This window comes from Uranotaenia lowii, chromosome 1 (genome assembly GCF_029784155.1).
Source record: "Uranotaenia lowii strain MFRU-FL chromosome 1, ASM2978415v1, whole genome shotgun sequence".
In the NCBI taxonomy this organism is placed as follows: domain Eukaryota; kingdom Metazoa; phylum Arthropoda; class Insecta; order Diptera; family Culicidae; genus Uranotaenia; species Uranotaenia lowii.
This window is the reverse complement of record NC_073691.1, coordinates 216,105,318-216,126,701: the sequence shown is the minus strand read 5'-3', so window position 1 is coordinate 216,126,701 and position 21,384 is coordinate 216,105,318. Positions and strand designations below refer to the sequence as shown.

Below are 21,384 nucleotides of genomic sequence, written 5' to 3'. Positions count from 1 at the left end.
ACCTCTAAGCAGTTGGGAATCTTTTTTCTCAAAAACTCACTTTAAAACATCGTTATTTTTTTTTTTCTGCAAGCTTCGGAGCTTGAGAAGATCGAGGTAAGAATGAGGGTTTTCGGAATCCATCGTTGGTGATTCGATTTGGATGGAAGTGTCCCACCGACCGACATCAGATCAGACGACTCGGCGACACAGCATCCATCAACCAAACCAAATCGAACAGCCTCGCCTGTCCTGCCCAGTTTGCCCCCCTCAGAACTTGTTATCCCAATTGAATTTGTGAGAAAGCTCTCGCGCCGTGGAGAGTTGGAGGATGTTGGAGGGATCAAAATGTCGCTCACTCACACAAACACAGGTGAGGTGGAAAAAGTTGGCCCCGTTCGTTGTTGTTGGATGGGATGGATGATGATGGGACGAATATTTTTCTGGCCACTACTGCTGCTGCTGGCTGGCACAGATTGCTCTCGCGACTCTCGAACGATAGGGACGGAATTTTGGATGGACTCGCGCGGAACGTCGGATGTGAACCTGTGTAGAAGAAGATATGATAGCCGAATTATTTTGTAACGAACGGACGGACGGAAGTGTTTTTTTGAAGAAAGATTTTTTTGAAATTTTGACTTTTGGAAGGATAACCTTTTATTAACACCGTTTTGTGCCGATCGCAGGATCTGTCTGTAGTGTGTGGATTCTAGCTGCGACAAATCTTCGGGAGGGAGTTTCCCATCCGGTGGAAGAATTTTGCCAGAAAACTCGCCACGAAATAGAGAACGGTTTTAGTGAAAATTTTAGTGTTACAACTCGACTGGTGATAATATTCGTACACGAACGACAATTTTTTTTCTAGAAAAGTGAATTTGGAGACCTTTATATAATTCGACAACAGACTTTGAAAATTTTTTGTCTCTTGAAGCAGCGTAAGTGCTCGGGTGTGAAATCATTAGCCTATTTGGGGAATCATTTCCGATGTCTTGGACTCGATGGTTTTAAAATTGGAAATATTCTCCAAAAATATTACACAAAATTTTCGCCTTCGCCCAAAAAATGCAAAATATACGTGTGTGGTGACGCCCTTCCTATACAACGAAACATTCGTCGGAACTTGAACGTGAACGTGAAAGTGTGCTGGAAGGAGCAGCGGAAGGATACGGAAAGGAAGAAGAAAAAAAGAAGCTACGATGGTTGGATCCTTTTCCGTTCCAAAGAAAACGGCAGTGCTGTTAGTTAGTAGGTTGGCTGGAAGTTGGATGCTGGATGCTGGATGCTGACACGATTCCAGCGCGGAGAGACGACGGATATCCTTTTTTCGGTGGAGTAGAAACTAACCATCGTCACTCTAGAAAAGTTAGGAGCGTCGTCAAATGCTGTGAAGGGATTCGGAATCGGAATCGGATGTGTGTGTTGGAGGCTGTGAGTGAGTGAGTGCGTGCGTGAATTTGGGATCAGGATCGAGATAAATAGTGAGGGAGAAATAATGTGTATCCTCGTTGAAGGGAAAATTCACTCTTGTCAGACGTCGTTGTTTGTAGTTTCTTGCTTTTTTTGTGTGTCGTTGTTTTTTATTCACTCTTAAGTCCTTTGGAGGACAGTGCGGGGTTGCCAGCCCAAGTTGTTGATTAAAAAGTGTCACATTCTTACTACATATTCTCAATTGTAATAAAACTGCTTTTGGTAAACTTAGTGATCAAGATAACAATTCTAGCTAGATCAGTAATAAGCTCAAATTGATTTTATCCGTAGGTAGGTATATTGAATTTAATTTTTAAATTTTAAAAGTTTTTTTTTTATTTCTAGGGAAAGTTATATTTCAATTTAAAATAAATGTTTGTAGATATGATCTTGATAATTCCTGACATATTAGTGAGAATCGCTGTGAATTTAAATTTTTCATTATAAAATAATATAGAATAAGCTTTCCAGATTTTTGTGGGATGTATCTGGGCCGGGTAAATCCGAGAATTTTCAAACAAAAATCAGGCAACATCCAAGCATTGGGTTTCAAAATATTCAACTAAAAAATTCGAGAAATTCCGGTAAAAATCCCGATTTTTCTTATAAAAATTCAAGAGAAAAGATGAACACATGAAAAGTTATATTTATCTTGGCACATCAGCGAAGTTAAAATCTAACAGTACAATTCTTAAAACTGTTCGCAAGTTTATTTCGATGAAACAAGCTAAAATAGTTTTGTTGTGTGACGCGAACATATTTTATTATGTTAACAAAATTTGAGGTTTTGTTTTGCATTTGGCTTATATTTAGGATAAATCCGAGCAAAATTCAGGCCTTTTCCAAGACATCCGAGCAACCGAGCTGAGTCTGGCTTTTCCCATTTTTTCCTTAAAAAACCGGGCAAACTCGGATAAAACCGGTTTATCTGGAATGCTTAGTGTAGATATTTATATTTAAACATGTATTCAAACTTTTCGGATATTTCTGATAGCCCCAGTTCATCCAACTCTTGATAAATTCTGAACGGTGTAATTTGTGTATTTAATCAACATTTTGGAAGAAACTGAAATATAATATAAAAGACACATTTTGAACTACTTTTTTTTAACGTTCAGAAAGGGGGTACCCGAGCAGACTTTTATTTCAAAAATATACCTAATTTTGCTATCATGCCTTGAAAGTAAAATGAGGTATCATTTTGCCCGAATAAAGGTGGTACAATGCCAAAATTTGGGTCTTACTTTTCATATATGGATACCTTGTTTATACCAAGTGTAGGTTTCATTGAAACCTTAATGATGCCTCGTTTAGCCAACGTTTCAAAACAATTATCGAGAGCATAATGATGCCACTTTAAGGCATAGTTTACAGCCAAAATTTGGCATCGTTGTGCTTTCAAAATTCTTTTTAAACGAGGTAACAAAACACGTCATGCGAAACCAAAACTTGGCCCCACTGTGCTATCTTCCAATCGAAAACGATACCCCAATGTTGGCACTGTGCCGACATTGTTCGAGCAGAATGATACTAAATTCAACATTCAGCGCATGATAGCTAAATGCACCATATTTAGCGAAGTATACCACGCACCAGAGTATAACACGCACATGCATTTTTAGCAAAATTGTTGTAAAAAGTATGAAAATTGAAGCACAAAGGGTCGTAAAGCACGCATTCTCATGCCTATATAGGGATGAATCATCCTATAGGTTGGATATTCCCAAAAAAAAAACGCATCCTTATCTTCGGCCTGAAACTTTCGGCAAAAAACTGCCTTTTACTCACCGTGAAATACGGTATAAACATCTTTTTTTCAAGGGAGTTTAAAAACTAGGGTCATTTGTTTAGCTTAGTTGATTTGACTACTCACATCCACCTCGAATCGTTGAACCCGAATTGCATGAAAACTAATCATAATGACGAATTTCAAAACAATATATTATTATTGATTTTTTTAATAAACTTTCTATGAAAACAAAAGATTAACCTCCACGATCGTTGGTGTGGAGTTTTAAAAACCAGGGTCATTCTTCCCAAAGTATATACATTTTGGCGTTTAAATTTCGTTATATGTCTGAATCTTGAGTGCTTTAATATTATATCCACTCCTTTTGTGTTGCATAATTAAAGGCGATTTTCATCATATATGAGGCCCTCAGGATCAGAGGGGTGCAAGTGCCAAAATCATCAATTTTGAGTTAAGTATACCTAACGATTCTTCATGTTCCAATGTACATCTGGTGCGAAACCTAGATTTTTTATAATTTTTTTTTATCACTCTTTCGATTGAATTAAAACTGCTCGAATTCGAAAAATATATGAAAAAATCGAGCACCTTCACTATCATTTAGGCACTTGCACTCCTCTGATCCCAAGCGCCTCATATAAAATACGAAATTGTGTGTGGGAGTTCTTTCGATCTTTGCCACCTGGTTTTGAAAACAGGTTGATATCCAAGTACATCTAATACATTAAGTATACAATACAACCTGTTTGTAAATTGGATATTTTTCAGTTTTATTTTTTAACAATATTAAATGCTTAATCGTAATTTATCCCAAATGAGTCGTTCATCATTAAATCGTACAATTTGTCCTATGACTTTTTGATACATATAATATGTATGTCAAAATTCAGTTGTTTTACATTCAGTGTGAGTTAAATCAACGTTCTTAGAAACCCGCCTGCACTTACACAAATAATGTAGGTATAATTGAGAGTTATCTTACGAAAATCGTTTACGCCGGGAGTATTTTTCCTAACTTTGATTAGGTCTTCGAAGATTAGACGAAAAAATGCGCCAGTTAATAACTGTGTTTTCTGAGTCTGTTATTTCGTGTTTATTTAGAGGGTAAGTTTAAAAGTATTCAAACAATTGTTCTTCAAGGCTAAATTGAATTGGTATCCTCTGTTGGATCACTTTTTAAATTGTAATCGAGACATTACTTTTGCATTAATGGAACTGTACAGGTACTCCTAATCTAACAAAAAACATGTAAACTATACATATACGAGACAAGCAACGTAATGATTAGAAGCTATTAATCAATATTAAATTCTCTGCAATACCTGTTGCATATGTTTTGATCCGAAATATTATCTTTAACTTCGTAGCTGTACAAAATAAAGTTGGGGCAGCCTGTTCAAAATTGTAGAATCGTTTCCCGTCTATTTGTTTTTCGGAAAGTGTTGTATATTATCGTCGTTATTCTGCTTAACTGTTGTTCCGCAACTTTCTTTTACGTTTAAGCGTACTTGGGATCCGCCTTATCTGGTCTAATTCCGTAGAAAATCAATCTTGCAGCTGGTTCCACATTTCTGCAGAAAAAATTTTTTCTTGAAGCATTCGAGTGGATCCAATTTTTGAGCTGACGAAATAATTGATTCCTTACTTCGAGCGCTTCGATAAGGTAGTCCGAACGACCTATAAGGCAAACAAAACTATCATGGTTATCCTTTACTGGCTAGATATTAACAAAAAGAAGGATTTTAACGGTTGGTGTGAAAAGCAAAATACATACCTTTTGAAAGTCTGCTGACTATCGATGCTTTGTCGATGCATGATTGATGTTCCGCTGGAAGAACGTATTCCATTATATGGTTTCCTTACTAGCCAGGATCCACGACTATCTTGTTGTATCCACGACTTACGAGACACAGCAATGATTTTGTTCTCGTACCGCCGAATCTGTTTACTCCTAGTTCCGGGAAAAGATTTTACGAATGAATATCACACAAATAATCACCGTATGATCAGTTAAGAGAATTATTGAGCCGAATACAGGAAAATCAACCACCAATTTTATCAACAAAACATTCATCAAAACAATAACAAGTTTTGCAATCTTATACACGATTAAAAAATTTAAAGCATGGTTAGGTTTAGCAAAAAAAGGCATAGATTGCAAAATTGTGCACCGTAAACTCAAAATTCTTACTTCTTGGTTTGTAATCGTAAAAGGAATTCGGTATCGATTTTTGCAAAGGACCAATGCGCCAAGTGTAAACAAATCCAGTTTCTTGCATAAACCTGTTAAACATTTTCCAACGATTTATTAAGTAAAAGGTGAAACGAAGTTATTAATAATAATTATTATTAGGGGAGAGCGGGATAACGTGGGCCACTCTGAATATGTCAAATGTATGTTGAGATAAAAATCTCAATCCAATTGTCATCGTTGTCGCTTTGCATAAGCATTTTTTTTTTATATGAAGCTGACTTAAATACGCATCATATTCATGTTTTATTCATCAAGCTTAAAAAAGTTAAAAAAAAACAAATTACTTACACAACTAAACAAGCACCCCTTAATTTCATTGATGGGGAACCTTAAGTTCATAAAAAAAAAAATGCTCATACGTTTATGATCTTAGTTTTGTCATGTTCTTTCATGTGGAAAAGGAATTTTTGATGAAACATCAATAACTCGTACAAATGCAACCAATTTGCCAATCATAGCTTGTGGGGAATCGTGGGCCACATATGTAGATTTTATGTTTTTACACACATTCGGAATTTAAAATACGTTTTCCCTATCTGTAAAGTTCCCTCATGCCAAATGAAGAATTATGAAAAATATTTTGTCCATCCTTTATAAGGAATTTTGCCAAAACGTTCGCGATTCAGGTTTTGGAATCCATTTGATCATACACAGCTCTTTTTTTTATTTCATAATCCGAAATTGCTTTTAAACAACGAAATGAATTAGGAAATCACAGTTTTGTGTCAACTCATAAACTTTGCATGTTATTTGGTCAATTTGGATTTGGTGGCACACAATTCCCCACAATTTTTCAAAATCCAAAAAATTTTGCTTTTTTTTAAACAGTCACAACTTGGAAAATTAAAAAAATGCCTAATGATGCCTTGAAAATGTTGAAAACCGTTCAATTTTTATTTTATCTTTTATAATAAAGTAGTTATGGAACAAAGAAAAAAGTGGCCCATGATTCCCCACTCTCCCATATTATTATTTTTGTATTATTTGTATAAGTATTGGAAATTTCTGATAAATGATGAGAAATAAGAACTTCACACTCATTGCTGCTGTTTCAATAAAAAAGCAGTTTTCGAGGCTGCTCATTGGAAATAGTTTTTCTTACGGATAAAAATGAATTATACTCATACCCATTTTTGTTAATGATACCTTGATGATGCCTATTTTTGCAATGACTGAAAAATCAACACTAAAAAAAAGCGCGCACTCGACCTGAAACGAACAAATTTGCTGTTTGTTTTCAGTTCGATTTAATTTTTAACCCCTTATTAAATCTGATATCTCAGAAAATTGAATACCAAATCATGCTATCATTTTGATTTCACTTTTCCGCTCAATCATAATAAATGAAACCTTAATGATGCCTCGTTTTGTTATCTAGGAAAATTCAAAACCAAACAGTGCTTTCATTTTGGTCTCAATGCCTTATTTAGGTATTGGTACGGCATCATCTTTTGACATATTGATGCTCTAATGAAACCTAATTTTGCCATCGGAAAAAATGTAATACTGAATTGTGCTATCATTTTGGTATTGATAGCTTATTTTGGTTACTGTTTGCTATCGATTCAGGCATCAAAGTCTGCTCGGGTAGGCTTAATATCGGTACGTTATCCAAACAAACGAGAAAATCAGTGTATACATTTTCACTAAGCAGATATTTTGACCTCGTTTGCAATCCCAATGTTGCATCATTTCCAAACGTTTTGCTTTTTAAGTATTTCAAGAAATGGTCTTTGGTGGTGCATACATTCAGGAGTATAATATCTCATACATTTTGTGATTTTTCAAAGCAAACATTTTAACGCTAACTGAGTATATATGTACTTTCACGTTTGTACATTTGATCATACTTTGTAAATAAACTAAAATACTTTTCAAAATCCACTCATTTTCAACCGAAGACAATCGATAATAAATTAAACTAGATAATAAATAATCAAACCGTTGCTTCCCACGATTTTTTCAAATATTTGAACAACAAAAAAATTTTTGTAGTTTGCTTGAACAAAAGTTGTTCCCCATGGCCTCAAAAGTTGTATTTCGTTGAAAAAAGTTTTTGGATTGTTTCAATAGTTGCTAGATTGTTTTCAAATAGTTACTATATCTAAATTTCAAGAAGGCTTATAGACAAGCACAATGAGTACACAAGGAAGTTTATACAATTATTGACTGCATCATAGTAGATTTACAAACTTGATAAAGACGCTAATGTTGTGGATCACTTGTGCTACCATGGGATGTAGAGGGTTAAACACATTGACAGCTCTTATTCTTACCCCTACTGTTCCTAGCTACGTTCTTGCTTGACCACATATTTATATGATGTACTATAGAGTTAATGAGTTTGATCTTGAACAATACACTGTGGATAACCGAGTTTTAATATAAAGTACAACTACTATACTAGCCCCTGACCCCCCTAACTCCGTCCAAAGCTGATAGAAATATTATTTCGTGAATTATAGTACTAAATTATTTAAAAAATCAAAATAAAAATTAAAAAAAATTTTTTTTTAAAAAACTCCGGATAATCGAGTCTAAAATTCCGGATAATCGAATCCCGGATAATCGAGTCTCCGGATAATCGAGTCTCCGGATAATCGAGTCTCCGGATAATCGAGTCCGACCTGCTTCCAATCCTCACTGTACTATTTTTGTATTTTTTTCAATGAAATTCGCCTTAATGAGTTGAAGCGCTGTGTTGAAGTTAATAATCTTCCTGAAGTTTTGTATCGTGCTCATGATTTTGTCTTCTAATGATTGAAGAAACGACGCTTGCTTGATCTTGATCTTGAAGTTGATCTTCTACTTTCATATTACAAATCCACTCAGATGCCATCAAGACCGGCATTTGATGAAGAGGCAGAATTTATTGTATGAAATTATTCTACATCGAAAATATTATCGTCAGCTTTTTTCAACATCGATCAAAGAGGAAACATCCATTAAACAAGCCTGACATCAAACGTCGTTCCCAAGATGCTCAGCCATTACCTGTTAATAATTATAAAAGAATATCCATCTCAAGCAATGTTTCTTTTGTTATTTTTTATTTAATATGAAAATAATTTAACGATTACAAAACGATGTTGGAAAATCACTTAGATCTTGTAAATAAATGATTTTATAATGAAAGTGGCGTTTTGAAAACTGGTTGTTTCCACACGTAGGAATATGTCTTTCGAAACTTATATCATTCGTTCGTTCGTTCGTTCGTATTGGTAGATTTTTATGCAACAGTTTTACCCCTAAATGTATGCAGTATAAGACCACTTCAATAGACTGAGTCGATTTGGAGTCATTTTTGAATTTCTCAAACCCTGGGGTCTCAAAAGCTTTGTTTTAGTTCAAAACTTATCCATGATTTTTTGCAGAATTTTTAAGTAACGTTCACATGAGTAAATTTGGACTTTTAGGTTTGTATGGGAAAATTAAATATTTTGTACTGAAAAATCAACATAATGTTTATTTCTTCTGTCGAACCGAGCTCATGGTTTTTTGCCAATTTATTAATTCTCTGGTAAGGAAATTTTCTGCTGAGCAACTTTGTCCTGGTGCCTAGTGAAGTATTGAATGCCTACTTTTCACGCAATACTTCGCTAGGCCGCAGCAGTGATGTCAATTGAATTTATTATGCATACCCCAGTTAAACAGCTTATAACTTTTTTTTTTTCCTAATTAGATAGGAAGTGACGGTCTTCAACAAAGTTGTTCAGTGGAAAATTTCCTTTAAATCTTTTATAAATTGGCACAAAAATCATTAGCAGGCTCGTTGATTTTTCAGTACAAAATATTCAACTTTCCCATACAACCCAAGTAACCAAAAGTCTCATAGATGCTCAATCCTGTGCATTAAAAGTTCACATTTGGCTGAGTTAAAGGTCCTCGAGAGAATTGAATGTAAATGCTTGAATCGGACTTCTGAACGAACATAAATAGTCTAAAAAAGTAGCATAGATCATTTTTGTGCGTTCCAAGTACCTTTAAAAACGAGGATTCAATTTGGACTATCGTGCTTCGTTACGAACTTCTTACGAACTTTTCGGTTCCATGCAGAACTTGTTACGAACGTTTTGGTTTCATGAGGAACTTCTTAAGAACTTCAATGCAATTTACAATTATTTACAAAAAAAAATGGTTTGTTTAACTGTCTTCGTCGGCGATTGGAACAAAAATGATGTTAGGAAAAGAACATTGGAATGGAAAAGTCCAGGTTCATAAGTAAATGATACTAAGGGAATACTTTACTAAATCCAAAATAAGTTTCTGCACCAGCTTTCCACAAATTCTATACTTTTGAAACATTAATAATCCATAGTTTAGTTTTTGAGCCAAAAAAACAAAAAAACAATTTTTTATTAAAATTTTGTTTTGAAATTGTTTTCAATGATCGTATATATTCACACCGAATCATATTTTCTCATTTACATTGCTATGCTTCCTCATTTTCCTTAATTTTCTTCATGGACGAGCAGCTTCAACAGAAGAAGCGGAGCGGCCTAAAGCAAGTTCTCCACTGGTTGGTACCGAGAGAAGCCCTCAAATGAGAAAAACTGAAAACTATGCGATTTCTGATTTTTTTTTCAGGCCCATTTTGAAGAACTTTGTTTTTTATTTCATCCAACAAGAGTCTAAAATTTAAAAAATTATCGTTAGTGGCACAGAACAAATAAAACAAACCATACTAATTCACTAGCTCAATTTGGCTTTCCATTTGCTGTTGTAGAAAATTTCAACTTGAAAGTGATCTCGCAGCACTTCATCATTGGTTCTTCTTTTTTAAACTAGAACTTGAAACAAAAAAGTAAGGCACACATTTCACAAAATGCAAAATCAAACATTTAAAAACTTACGTTTTATCAAGAACCATGCGAGTCCGCTTTGAAAATAAATGATGCATTATTTGATGGATGCAAATGTTTACATTTTAAATACTAAGCCTACTCGGAAAAGGTGATAAACCTGAGTTAACTTTGAATAGAAGTTTTAGATAACATCAATCTAAGTATTGGCTATGGTACAGAGGTAGCATGTTTAGTTTTCACCAAAAAGGTCCAGGTTCAAATCTTCATGAAAATTGTTCAAGTAAGTATAAAATTCATTAAGAGTAACGGGAATAGTAGGTATAATAAAAATGAAATGAATAGAATTTCAATGGGAGAGTGGGTAAAGTAAACACCTGCAATACTTTTTGAAAAAAAAACCATTTTATTCAAAGTCTCATGGAATGGCTGAATAGCCTTCTACTCAGCTTTGATTATGAAATTTTAAAGTATCGAGAAGAACTTAAATTTTAAGCTGAGAAGAAGGCTATACAGCCCTAAAATAGGGCTGAGTAAGCTTCTAAGAGACCGTTCTATGGAACTTTTGGTTACTTGGGAAACCTAATAGTCCAAATTTACTTATGTAAACGTTACTTGAAAATACTGCAAAAAATCATTGATGAGTGTTGAAACCAAAACGAAGCTTTAAAGACCCCAGGGTTTGAGAAATTAAAAATTAACCCCAAATCGACTCAGTCTACCGCTGCAAGCTTTGTATGAAAATTACAAATTTGTACATTTTTACACCTCCAATCACTTTTTTGATGTTGTTTTTATTGCCACAAATAGCAATAAAAGTTTTGGGAGCGATTCATTCAGTCCTGAATAAGCGCAACGAGTTTTAGTTATGTCTGGGATAGCAAAATTTTTCATTCAAAAATCGCCAGAGATGTACTGAAAGTTCTAAAATGTATCTTTGGATTTTAAATATTTCTTGATTCTTGCTGTACATTTCATGTAAACAGACCTAAAACCTAACTTAACTCCAGAAAAGATATTCGATGTTAAAATATATTTATATGTCAAAATATTTTTCTTTAATTTTAGCGTTTTTGACTGCTCATTATAGATCTGTTTAACCGTACGACGAAAATCTAAAATCGCAAAAAACTGCTTTATTTAGCCAATGAATTTGTTGATTTTTGTGACCTTGACAAAAACAATTCTTGAAGTTTGTGAAACCTGCAAAACCTGCCATTTTAATTATAATTATAACTTTTCATATAATTCATAATTTTTATTTTGAAATGGTTATAACTTTTTTCGTGAAAGAATTAGCTTCTTCTCATGTTCCCGAAAAATGTAGCTTAAGAATAGAAAAAATCAATCTTTAAAGACCAACTTCATTTGAAGATTATTTGAGTTTTCTGGATGATTTAATACGCAAAAATTTCTTCTTCCATACTCCATACTTCCATATTCAGACATTGAAAAATCATTTTTGCAGCGGGTCATTTTTGCAGCGGTCTTATACAGCATCCTATAAGAACCAGTGTTAAACAGTCATGGTGCTTCCTCTGTTGCTGCTTTTGTTAAGACGAGCCCGTTCCTTTTTAATTTGATCACGATTTATTTCAAATTTAAGGGGAAAAAGATAGTAATATTGAAAATAACAGTAAATTGCTCTTTGTTCTTTTCATGAGTCACATCTGTTAAGGTTGAGGCTGATTTGGCTTTATGAATTTTAAGATTTACGAAGCATGGTCGACGAAGCCTTTGTTTTATGTTAATTTTTTATTATAATGATCAAAAAATTTCAATATTATAATGATTCAAAAAAATCAAATTCATTTTGGTTTATGTCTATAAAAGGTTTTGAAGCGATGTTTTGTGTATTTTTATATTACGACAAAATTTGAGTTTCTTTTTTTTCTGGCAATAAGAAAAACTTTTAAACGAATATTATATCAATTATTTTCTACTCCATGTTTAGTTAGTTATAATGATAAAAGCGCTCGTAGAGTTTCAAAGTTTTTTTTTATGAAAATATCGTAATCTTAACCTACAGCTATTATGTTTGTGATACAACTATACTCAAATTTGAATGGAATGAATAGAACAATGTTTGACATATTTTTTTTCAGAACTTTGAATATTCCGTATGCTCGTCATGGATAAGTTTGAATTTTTATGTCCCTATGGATTATAAATTGAGGCATATTTAATTTTAATTTAAAATTGATTCAATGAACTCGTGCTTGAAAAGAAAGTAAACGCAAACAGTATGCATTTAAATATCATAAAGCTTTTCAGGGGGGAATAACTGCATTCAGGAACCGTAATGCAGCTGAAAATGTTTGTTTGCTCAGCCCGTGTTTTTAGAATAATGCTAACAACTATGGAACCGTAGCTTAGGTCTTTCCACTTCCTTCCTGGATCCTGTGAAGTCACCGGACTTGTCATATTGAACCAAATTTCAAAAATTTATAACAAACCACACCGAAAATCTACAAAGTATTTGTTGCACTGGCACAAATATATTCGGAATATTTCACCTAACTTTTTACAGATCTTAGAGGGAGTTCACTCGTGTTGGGAAAAAAGTAGAAATTTCAACCCTTTTAGCACATTTTGAAAACTTTACCATGCAAAAACATTTCCAAGATCTGAGGCCTTCAAGTTTGTTGACAACACGTGTTCTATTTTCACATGCTGTGATGCAAAAATAGCAATATTACTATCACATACGGCTGAAATAGAAATAGTGCTGTTAAAAAATACAACGCCCAAAGATCTTGAAAACATTTTTGCATAGTAAAATTTTCAAAATGTGATACAATTGTCAACATTTCTACCACTTTTTCCCAACACCAGTGAACTTGCTCTTAGCGTTTTTTTTTAAAGAGAGAAAGAATAACTTTGCGATTCCTTCTCCCTATTGTTTGGTTTGTTACTCTTTTTTTGTCGGTGACAATAGGCGATGGAAGCGAAAAGTTATTCTTTCTCTCCTTAAGAAAAACCCGTAAGATCTGTCAAAAGTTGGGTGAAATTTTAGCTGCATCTCACTTGCACTAGTGGAAAACCATCACCCAAATTCGGCACCGCTTCCATCACCTATTAGCGTTTTCGTTTATGAGCAGAGGCAATCTAGTTCTCCACGAGTTTTGTCCTCACTGCTGTCATAGGCGATGGAAGCGAAAAGTTATTCTTTCTCTCTTTAAGAAAAACCCGTAAGATCTGTCAAAAGTTGGGTGAAATTTTAGCTGCATCTCACTTGCACTAGTGGAAAACCATCACCCAAATTCGGCACCGCTTCCATCACCTATTGACGTATCCATTTGGAAGACCACCCGTTTTGCCCGAGTTTTGACACTCAAGCAGGCGGTTCCACCCAACCTGTATACATATACCAGGTAGCGATGAAAATCCCGTGCTAAGAATTAGTAAAAGTTATTTTTGAAAACATTGTTACCATGACAATTCGTGACGTCAGTTGCATTTTCAAACAAACCACCATGGAGAAAAAATTCATTGCCAGCTGCTGTTTACGATTCTCGCCTAAGATATATAAACATCCTGGCAAGTGACGTAGGCTTTGTTTACCTTTTTACTTTTTGAAAAACGAGTTCTGGAATACTGTGCGTGATTGTTCGTCATCTTTTTTTGTGCCTCATTGGGTGGTTGCACCCCTTAGAAGTTGCCATTGTTAGCGATGAGCATGAGGGTGAGTGTAGCAGTCATATGTCGTCCCGTATGACGATTTTATTTGTTTACTAGCTAATCCCATACGAACTCCGTTTCGTTTTGAACTTGGAATATGTCATGAACAGTTTGTATGAAAGTCAATTGCCGAAAATTTTCCAGATGCACTTCCGAATTCATTGTTAAGTAATAATTACAAAAATATTGGACGATTACTTTTTCTCTCAACTGCTACTAAATTTGAAATCAGGAATCAATTGACGGTGCCAAAAAAAATCGCCGTGTATAAATTTTGACTCGATCGTTGCATAACAACACTATTATTGCCAAAAACTTAAACCCCTTTCGGTGGCCTCTTATACAATCTGAAATTGATTGCCCTTCCTTCAAAATTTCCGTGTTAAAATTTTCAAAAGCAATCCATTGCATAATAACGTCAATATTGCTAAAAACAGTAAAAAAAATATTAATACGGACGACCCCTTTCATCGACCCCTGGCAAAACATTTGACATCTGAATTCGATTGCCCGTCCCCGAAAACTACCATGTGCAAATTTTCATTACAATCCGATGTCAAATAACAACGATATTGCAAAAGTACTGAAAGGTGAATATGGACGACCCCCTTTGCCGGCTCTTTACGCTGAATTGAATACCTGAAAACCATTGCTCGTCCTTAAAAACTCTCGTGTACCAATTTTCATCTGAATCCGATGTATAATAACGACAATATCGCAGTAACAGTGAATAGTTAATATGAACAACCCCCTTGGCCGACCCCCGTTTTTAATTTGGATATGTGAAATCAATTGTTTGTCCCTAATAACTCCTATGTGCAAATTTCCATCCAAATCCGATGTATAAAAACGCCAATATCACTAAGATATTGGAAAGTTGATATGGACGACCCCTTTTGCCGGCCCCTTACACTAAATTTGATACCTCAAATCGATTGCACGTCACTCAAAACTATCGTGTACCAATTTTTAGCTGACTACGATGTACAATAACGTCAATATCGCTAAAACAGCGAACAGTTAATATGGACGACTCCTTTGGTTGACCCCTTACACACACCTCGACACCTGAAATCAATTGCCCGTCTTTCAAAACATTCATGTGCAAATTTTCAACACGATCCGACAAAAAAGTAACGTCAATATCGCGAAAACAATATTTGTCTTGTATGGACGACCCCCTTCAGAAGGGGTCATCCGAAAATCTGAAAACATTTTTCATCATTCCTGGTCCTATTGAGCATCTATGCCAAATTTCAGCTCTCTAGCTCTTAAGACGGCAGAGTCTATAGAGGACAAAAAAACAAACAAACATACAGAAATTGCTTTTTATATATATAGATTAAGAAAAGTTTGCCCCTGTGCCAGTAAAGACAGCAAAAACAGTATAAATGAAGAAGTAGTTTTTTGACGTCAATAATAGAAACAGATTGATAAAAATGTTTATTGATCATAAATGTTTCGACAGAAATCGAATGAAAAAGTAATTTTATTTTTCAGTCTATGTAACAAAAAACTACATAGCAGCTTTTTTTTAAAAGCTCACTACAGGAAGCAGCAGTTAGAAATTATTGTTTAAACATAACTTTGAATATTGATTTGGAATTTTCTGGAATTGCCCATAAAGAAAAAGTCATAATAGAATGGAATCGCCTGTTTTTTTTTTTGTAAAAGTGAATTTATTCGAAAAAAACAGTAAGCAAATTATTTGATTTTGATATTTTCTGTTAAAAAAAACTCTACAAAAACAATGAAGTCGTCTTTTGTGTCGTGTCGTTTTTGAAAGCGACCTTACCACATGATTTAACCAAGTTTTGAGTAGAATAAAATTTAAATTGACTAAGTTGTAGCTAATTTGGTGGGTAAATCTTCAATTTCTCTATCTTATATTGCTCAATGATAGTTGCTGAATGATAGTTGAACTAAAGCATGGATCATCTAAAAATCTGGACGCATTAAAAAGTGTCTATCTAGGAGTTTTGTAAACGAAATAAAAAATTTTTGTACTCAAAATGTAGGATTTTTATTGCACTTTAAAGCAAAAATGAAAAAAATATTCCGATGTTGTTTTGATGAAATTTCGAACTTTTTGTCGAGCACCACTCATCATAGTTTGGACACGCTGACCTCAGCGGCTATTTTGTTCCACAATCTCTTCATCTCTGTTGCATCCCGAGTCGTTCCACCATTCTTCTTCATCTTCTGCTTGACAATTGCCCAAAGTTTTTTCGATAGAGTGGAATTGATGGCAGTTGGATTGGTTGATGTCCTTTTCGACAAAATCCACCCCGTTGTCTCGATACCACTGTAGTACCTCTTTGCTGTAGTGGCAGCTTGCCAAATCTGGCGAAAGCTTTACTGGCCCTTAGTGAGATCTAATGTACGGAAAAAACGTTTTTCAGGCACTTTTCCTTGTACAGTTCGGAGTCCATGGCCATGTTTTGCACAAAAACCAGGGTTTTTCGTTGGTTGCTTACTGGCCCGATAAGATCGTATTCCTTCGCGCAGACGAATCCTTTTCACGATGCATCGGTCGGCATTGAATTCCTTGGCGATGTCATAGTCCGACTGCCCTGGGTTTGCCTTGATCGTTCTCAACACCTTCAAATGCAGTTTTCGATCGATTAAGAACGCTGCAGACGGTCGCTTTGGCCAATTTTAACGATTTCGCGATTTTGAACCCGACCCCTTCTGGTTTTCGACGTGGGTGTCCAAAATTAATTTTCGTCTCGCGGCTTCCATCACGTGTTACTTTTTTTAAACAAAACAAACACTTATAAAAGAAACTTCCGAACAAAGCACTGTCAAAATATTCGAGATCCGTCAACTAGGAAAGCTATGGTATAATAAACAGTAGTACGTCCAGATTTTGAGTGATCCCTGCTTTAGTTTGTGTGAAAATTTAAAAAAAATTAATTGAGTTGATTGAGCTCTAGCATTTTGTCATTTTATCACCTTGTTATACATGTTTAAAAAAAATCAAATTCCTTCCTACATCGATCAACCTTATTTAAATTTGAAACTTTATTGTTATTGCATAAATGTAATAGTATTTTTTTTTGCACAAAATCGTTCACCAGCTTATCTCAACGACAAAATCATTAGATCTCGTAGTTCTCGAGTAAGATTTTTCATTATTCCGCGTCATCGTACCGTGTTTGATGGAAAATTTTAATTGCTATAGGATGTTTAATAATAAATGCCTATTCATTTTTCCCTAGACTCTTGACAAACAGCGATGGATTTTCCCGAATTGTCTTAAATTTGCTTATGTTTGTGGGTAGAAAGTTAAAGGAAATATCCAACCATTATTTCATAATTTCATATGAATAATATTTTTTTGTTAACAATCGCTAAAAGTATGATAATTTTTAAGGATTGATCAATCAACCATGAACAGTAGATACGTACATATGTTAAATGGATTTGAATAAACATAACTCTCTGGAGCCACCATTTACTCAAATTTCAATATTATAATTATCACATTGTACTTTTCAATCGATTCATGGTTGTAGATAGTGAAGTACCGAATGCTTTATTTTCTGGCAACCCTTACCTTTTTTCATGGTTGTTTTGGTTTTTCCGACTTCCACAGCAGCTCTCAACATTATGTCGCGTACATAACGTCTCTCCAGCTCTCTTTCTCCCAGCAAGATAATCGGAAGTGTAGGAGTCTGTTGTAGAATGCTGTATGCATGTTCGTATAAGTTTATATGTGTGTGTGCGTGTCAAAAACTCACGTTGACTTTCAATGACAAGATTTCCATCGGATGAAGGTAGGAATGCTGTCAGCCAGGATTCAAGGATCTCCTCGGCCGATTTCCCATGGAATGGAGCACTAAGCAGTGGAGTCAACAACAAAGACAATAATATCATCAACAACGCGTAGAATGCGGATTCGCAGGAACATTTCGCCTTCCCACCCCCACACTTACAAGCACAAACACTTGCAATGGGTACCTTTTTGCATCTATCCCTCCTGAAGAACCAACCATTCTACGATTTTTTTTTTCGGCTCTGTTTCTGCTGCTGCTTCTGATGTTGTTCTTGTGGGGAGGATTCTTGGTTTCCTGTCGTCCTTCGGAGGATGTCTTCCACGTCGATTTTTCCGTTTTGGTTTTCCCGACAATTCCTCCACGTTGCTCTCGACAGGGCCGAGGAATTCTGCTTTCTGCTCAGTACTGCTCTATCATGCAGTCAACCAGCAACAGAAAGAACACACTGACAGACGATGTCGAAAGTGGGACGAGGTTTTCTTTTGTTTCTTTTTTCTCACGTACATTTTTTGCACTCTAGAAAGTTGTTGGTTTAGAGTTTAAAGTGTATGGATTTAGAACAAGAACAGCAAAGAGAGTGTACAACAATGAAGAAAAAAAATGAGGACACATCCCTTTTTTCGGCTGGAAGCGAACAATGGCGAGTTTATGTTTTTTGTGTGTCCCTTTTTGAACAAGTTCTGATAGGAATGTTTGTTGTTAGTGACGGCAGGTTTTGGAGTCCGTCAACAATCCTTGAATCGATGACTAATGATTATATTGGGTACGGTTTACGTATTGAGTACACACCCTTTTCGAAAAATGCCGCAAAAGTAGTTCAAGGACTCCTTTCCTTTTTTTCTAGTATGTTTTGATTTGAAATTGGGCTAACAATAGGTTAGTTTTTCGGGGGATTGTGTTATTCAAAATATTATTGATGGATTGATCCATGTGAAAGGACACCTTCTTCGGAAAATTTAAAAATATTCTACAATACACCTTTCAATATATCGTTTTCTTTTCAGGATCCATTGTTTCTAACTACTAGAGGCGTTCCTATTTGAACCCTTCTTCTCACCTTAAACTGATGCAGGATTTCGTCGTGCGGTTCTTATGATCGTGTATCTACTTTGGCGACGGCTAGCATCGCACTTTCTACCATGATCCACCAGAAATGGAGCAACGACTTTTGCACCGGCGATCATCAACGACGACAGTGTCCTCGCGAGTGTCATCACTAGTCACTCGTCAGGTTCCGGTGATCAGCTCTTGACAGTGGTTGATCGATGAACCGATCGTCGTGATCCTCGAGGTGGACTCTTGAAACTCCTAGAAGGGTTGAAATCCGGAAACAGTGAGTGCTCAGTGTGATCGAAACACCGTGGCTGGAGCAATCGACGGGCGTTGGTTAATTTCCAGCTCTCCCTCTAACGTTAAACCCAAATTCTTCTGCTTCCGCTTTCCACAGCAACAAATTTTGATACTAAACTATCTACTGACTACACCCATCCTCTCTATTGACGAAGAAAAAAAAAGGAAAAAAAGTTAAACCACTACTCTTCCATTAGTGTGTAGTTTCAAGCCGCTGCCTGATGTGAATAGTTCTTTCTGCTAGGAAATATAAAATGAATCATAAACAGTGCGTGTTCCATATCCCCAATTGTTGAGAATTGTTTCCAGTAAATCCAAATTGATTAGAATTTCAAGTGTATTTTCTAGCGTAACCGTAAAAAAAGAAGAAATAACAACAACCAAATAGTTTCAATTGAATCCGATTTTAAAGTGCCAACACCAACACCTTGGTAGAAGAAGAAAAACAAACAAAGAAGTGAAGAAGAATACCTAAATCAAGTAGCAAAACAAAAAAAAAACCCGTTCAGGAGGTTCGGTTGCATTCGTGTTTTGATTATTTATTTCTACACACTTTCTCTAGTGAAACATAATAATCTTACTCTCCTACTTAGCCAACCAATAACATATGCATAAACAACCACAGCAAAGTAGCTATCGAATACTAACCCAAAGCCGAGAGAATTGAAAAAACAAAAACATCTGAAACAGTGATTTTCGGCAGTAATGTGAAAGTCAATCAATGGAAATAAACCTCAGTAAAGTTTCTAAACGTGTGTAGTGTTTTAATCTCGCGCTAGCAAAAATTAATCGGTGAAGGGAAGAAGATAAACGAAAACGGAAAGGTTTTTCTTAAGAAGAGTACTAGTTGTGAAATAAATTTGTTGAAAATTCGTGTTCGAAAAAAAATCAAACAGAGAAGGGAATCCGTTCAAATAAGATCGAGAACACCGGAAAAAAGGATACCAACTAACAAAGTTTCGGAGAAGACCGGAGCAGACCGGATCAGGATTACGCAAACGATCAAACCTTTCAAGGATGAAGGATGCTGTGCTTCCACTTGTTGTGGGGTAAGTTCATCTTTTTTTATTGATTACTTAATCATCAGTACTTCTTATTTAAAAAAAAAACAGACTTGTTTTGAAAAAGTTATTTTTCTAATTTTGCATCATCAAGCAACATTTCAATGGCTTCTAAACACTCAATGTCCACAGATATTCATTTCATACCGCTTCCACATCAACAATTTTAAGGTTGATGGGATATCAAGTTGACCTAGTCAGAAAAATTATTGGTTTCATCAGTTATTTTTAAATTTACAAAAACATACGATTTTCATCCTACTAAGAAAAAGAAGTAAGTTTCAACAAACTTTATGTCATAGCGCATAAAGCACCAATTGCAGTAATTCTTGGTTTTGTTTGGATTAAATAAAACATTTTTTCTGTCAAATATGTTTTTAAAGAAAAAGCATACATTTAGGGGTAATAATGTACTACAAAAATTCTACTTGCTGAAATAATAATGCAAAACAATCATATACTAGCATATGGGAACAATATTTAAAAGGTAGATCTTTGATTTGAATTTTTAAGCCCTTTAGCCCAGACTGGCAACTAAATTATAAAAATTTTCATTTAAAAAAATTTGGAAATTGTAAAAAAAATATGTTTACACCAACAGTGTTGGTATAGGATAATAAAAGCAATTTGAAGTTTGTAGGGGATATCATTGAGCCAATCCGTCATACTGGGTAAAGTTTTTAACAGCATCGACAAATTTGGAAATTTGTTCTTCTATAGCTCGATTTACCTTAATTTTTTTTAAGAGTATACAAAACTTTGAAAGCTATCGCACGATGTGAGAAACTATGTCATCGGAAACTATTAGCAGAACAAAGAACCTTTCGAGGTTTGTTTAGGACTCGAAAGGTTTTGTTTTTATCTACCCTCGTAGTGACCCCTCACATTTATTTTGCATGAAAGATGCGCTAAAAATATATTTAAAAAAAACTTAGAAAATCTTATACTTATAATCTACTTGTATAGAACGGGCTCATCAATTTCGTTGATAGGTACAGGAATCACATTATTAAGTCTGAAAAAAGCGTAGGTTTCGCCCTCTGCAATTCCTCGTTGTGGGCATTCTGCATTCAGTTGTTCAATCTTATGTATTAAGACCATCCGGTTATTATATTCTGCTTTTATCATCATCACTAAACACTGTTTCTGATAATTAATTTTAAGTTAAAAACCTTCAAAACGACACCTTCTCTTCCTAAGTAATAAAAGATTAATAATTTACTATATTTTCAATTACGTCTGCAACGTCAGGCTATCGAGA

The 21,384-nt window shown here is 34.9% G+C and overlaps 1 protein-coding gene across 1 annotated transcript in view; it reads left to right on the top strand.

The window, feature by feature from the left end:
* Positions 1-21,384, top strand: part of LOC129747907 (uncharacterized) — a 165,194-nt gene that overhangs the window by 16,749 nt on the left and 127,061 nt on the right. The window contains exon 2 of the mRNA XM_055742312.1: positions 18,717-20,111. The gene's annotated coding sequence lies outside the window, so the exon portion shown is untranslated. The remainder of the gene's footprint in view (positions 1-18,716; positions 20,112-21,384) is intronic.